General features: G+C 41.3%; 1 pseudogene; it reads right to left on the bottom strand.

Annotated features, from left to right (window-relative positions):
• Positions 1–2,128: 2,128 nt before the first annotated feature.
• On the bottom strand, positions 2,129–3,865 carry LOC103727090 (annotated as a pseudogene).
• Between the last annotated feature and the right edge of the window lie 498 nt (positions 3,866–4,363).

Below are 4,363 nucleotides of genomic sequence, written 5' to 3'. Positions count from 1 at the left end.
GCTCCCTTTGCACTCTCTCTCTCTCTCTCTCTCTCTCTCTCTCTCTCTCTCTCTCTCTCTCTCTCTCTCTTCCAATCTCCCTGCTGCTAGCTCTACCAGAAGCTAGGCTCCACCCTTCTACCCAGGGTGCACTGTACTTGCCCATCACTTATGCTTTTCAGAGGAATGAGTGGTTTCCATTCTACACTCCACCACTTTCCTCCAGCTCTTACAAACTTTCTACCATTTGAATTTCCCTGAGCCTTGGAGGTGGGGACAAATGCAGGGCGATTTCTCTTGTATCATGGTGAGATAGCGATCTCTTGAGGTTCCCCATCATTCATCTTCAAGAAGTGGTCACTGATCTATCTCAGTGATGTTTCCTCTACTATGAAGACAAATGGAAGGAAGTAGACACATCTAAACAAACATAAATGTAAATACAAATATCTAGAAGATACCCCAGTAGGTGTACCACATTCATTAAACAGTATACTTGCAACTGTTTCCCTGCTGGGGCCTGTAGCCATCCCTGACACAGGGGGTTGGCTTGGTCTACAGTACTAAATGTGTATTCCACCCCTAGGAGAGGGCCTCATCCAATGAAAATTTCGTCAGTTGTACACATGTTAGTCGAGCAATTATTGCACTAGCAGGCATTGCTTGGCATGTCCATAGTGTGCAGCATGTGGGGTCCATTGTTGAGTAGAATCATAGGAGATCCTTTCTTCCCCAACCATCTGCATGGTGCCCTTTGGCACTATGAAAGCCGTCCATTTAGTGGCATGCAGTTTTGGGCTTCGTCTCAGCTCCATCTCTTCTGCTCCCATGCTCAGATGTCTTCAACAACATGGCCTTAGCAACCTTTCTAGTGTACAACTGACATTAGTGGCAATAGCCTTGGTGAATTGGAGGACCTCTAGGATTTCTCTCTGATCAACAGTTCATAGGGGACAACTCACCCCTGGTATTGTAGTTTTTCTTAACAGTTGTATAGTTTTGGGAGCCTCTGTCTTTATTTTACCCAACCATAAGACTCCTAAAAATCTTACAGCTTTGTTTCTTCAAATATCTTTCAAAGGGGTTTCACAGCTGTAAAACACTCAAAGGTTAACATCATATATTAAATAAATCATAGACAAGGTCTAACACAACATAGAAAGGTTTTATTCATTTGTATTAACTGCTTTCTCTGTAGATCTTTGTTAAGTACCATAGCATGGGAAAGAGGCATTAATTTGGTTAGTTCTTTATTATGTTTACTTAGCCCTTTGGGGTCATTCCACATTCTGGGTATCTTATATGGAGTCTCCTTGCATTCTTTTATCCTTGATACACTTATAGGTGCTGGATCCAGTTGCCTGACCCTGCACCAGAGTAAGAAGGCAGGGTGTTTCTCTTGTCCCTGCTGTACCTGTTGGATCCCTGAGTCATGCAGGCCCTGAGTCTGCCTCCTGACTGTAGACATATCCGTCCTCTCTCCATTGACCGTATCTGCCTACTAGGGGAGGCCCTGGTGGGAAAAACTGCCTCCACCCCTAGCATAGCCTTTCTCAGGAGAGAAATGTACCTTATTTAACCTTTGGAGATCCTTAACCACACCTGGGACAGCTTTTATCCTCTGAATGTCTTTTGTAAACTATTCTGGTTTTAAATCCTTCCAGAAACTCCTTAGTCCCAAATTCAAAAAATTTTTTTAGCTTTAAACAAATTTTTATTGCACAAAGGTTGTCACATAATTGGATCTCTCTACTTTATACACAATTACTCTGACTCTCCATAGAAAGGCTGCTTCTCATCTGTGATGGCAAGCACTGAAACCCTGACTGTAACATAACAAGAGTTGAGATGCCTCAGTGATTGAAGTTGAAAGCAAGACACTGGTACATGGCTTGTGCACTCAAGATCAAGAATGTACAAATGTCTTTATTCAAAAATACAAAATAAATTATCTGTAGACATGGACAATGACAGCAGTAAACCATTACATACTGTCAACTGAAATCAGTAACTGGTGGTTACATTGATTTTCTTGATCAGCCAGCCTTTCTGCAGTCACTTTCTTCAACTGACTTCTCTGAAGTTATTGGTGAGGAGCCCTGCATTGAGCTTCCTGTCACAGCTCACTGATAAGAGCAAAGCACTATTCTCAGAATGAGAATATGTCACCTCTCATACCACTTCCCATTCCGCCCATGGCACCCATTCCAGGGTCCTTCTCTTCTTTAGGAATTTCTGTGGTGATAGCTTCTGCTGTAGTTAACAGAGAGGCCACCCCAGCAGCACCCCGTAAAGCAGTCGTTACAACCTTCGTTGGATCAATGATTCCTTGTCTATCATGTTCAAAAAATCTCCAAGCATAGCATCATAAACAACTTCTGAGGAACTTTATATAATTTTCTCAACTATCAGAGAACTTTCAACACCTGCATTCTTAGCAATAGTTATTGCAGGAATTTTCAGTGCTCTTTTAATAGTTTCTATACCAATTTCCTGATCTTCATTGGCAGGCCTTATTAAGTCCAAGGCTGGGATGCAACAAAGCAGAGCACAACCCCTTCCTAGAACAATGCCTTCTTCAACAGCTGCTCTGGTAGCATTGAGGGCATCTGTCACTATGTCTTTCTCCTCATTCACTTCAACATCACTTGTCCCTCTAACCTTCAGCACAGCTACTCCATCTGGTAGCTTTGTTCATTCAGTTTTTCCTTTTCATATTCACTACTTGTGATATCTTAACTGCTCAGTGATTTCTTGAATATGTTTTTTTTTTTTTTAATTTGAGCTTTGTCACCTTTTCCTTTCAAAAGCATGGCATCATCTTTGGTGACAATGACCTCTCCAATTTTTCCTAAGTCATCAGCTTGAACATCTTCAAGGTTTAGATTCAACCCCTTTTCTCCAAATACTGCACCACCAGTAGCAATAGCCATATCTTTTAGCTGATTCTTTCTATTGTCCCCAAACGCTGGAGATTTGACTCCTACCACCTGAAGGTCAATGTTTAGCCTGTTCCAAACCAGTGTACATAGAGCTTCTTCATGAACATCTTCAACAACTATGACCAACAGCTTCCAGTGAGCACTGGCAATTTCCAAGAGCAAGAGTAATAGACTGGACAATAGAAATTTTCTTTTCACTCAACAAAACATAGGGTTCTTGGAATTCACATTTTTGACCTTTGGATGTGTTAATAAAATATGGGGAAAACGTATCTTCGATCAAACTTCATGCCTTCAATAACTTCTAATTCATTATTCAATGTTTCCCCATCCTTTACGGTGATGACACCCTTTCTTCCGACCTTTTTCATTGCATCAGAAATGATGTTTCCAATTTCTTTGTTTCCATTTGTAGAAATTGTAGCGACCTGAGCAATTTCTTCAGGAGTTGTAATAAGTTTAGAGTGCTTTTTAAGTTCAGCAAGTACAACATCAACAGCCAACAGCCAACATCACATCTCTCCTGATTTCCACTGGATTAGCACTTTTGCTGATTGTTTCAAAGCCCTTCTTGGCTATAGAGCATGCCAGAACAGTAGCAGTGATCATGCCATCCCCAGCCTCTTCATTGGGGTTATTGGCAACATCTTGAATAAGTTTGGCTCCAATATTTTTATATTTATATTTTATATCAATTGACTTTGCAACACTCACACAATCTTTTGTTACTTTGGGACTTCCCCAGCTCTGTTCAATAATAACCATTCTTCCTTTGGCCCCATTGTAACAGCTACACCATCAGCTAAAAGGTCTACACCTTGAAGGATTAAGGCTCAGGCATTCACACCAAATTTTACAAGTTTGGTATAAGCCCGTGTAAGATGAGGAGGCAGGGCCCGGGACCCTGGTCTCATCTGGCGAAGGACTATGGGAAGTCGAAGCATTTCCACAGGGTATCTGCAGGAGCGCACACAGTGAATCCAAATTTGGTTTTCTATCTATCAATTTTTTCTTTGGGAATTTGGGCTCGGCAAAAATCTTGCCACATTTGTGTTTGAGTAACACAAATGAACCGTTTCTTCTGTCTGGTCATTTTTATATCTCTTGTAGGATGTCCTGTTGTTCTACACACACATTTTATACTCTGGCTAGAGTTACTTAGATTTGCTAGAGCCTGTCTCACTTCACAAATATCCTGTCTCACTAAAGGGCTTAGCAAAACCATTAAAGCTCTACACCATTCTTGAGGTCCCAGTAGAATTAAGCTTTCCTTTGTATCTCTGGTGAACACAGTCTTATCTGGCCCAGTGAACTGGGCATCATATATTGCTTTCTTCATACCTCGTTTTCTCAGTAATGCCTGCTCCTTCTTTATAGTCCTCCAGCCCCTGTTAATTATGGGAGTTTCCATTGGTTATGACGATGTACCTTTAATACTTTCC

This window comes from Nannospalax galili, unplaced genomic scaffold, assembly GCF_000622305.1.
Source record: "Nannospalax galili isolate Female #2095 unplaced genomic scaffold, S.galili_v1.0 scaffold449, whole genome shotgun sequence".
NCBI lineage: Eukaryota > Metazoa > Chordata > Mammalia > Rodentia > Spalacidae > Nannospalax > Nannospalax galili.
The sequence above is the reverse complement of the archived record's forward strand: the minus strand, read 5'-3'. Positions and strand labels throughout refer to the sequence as shown.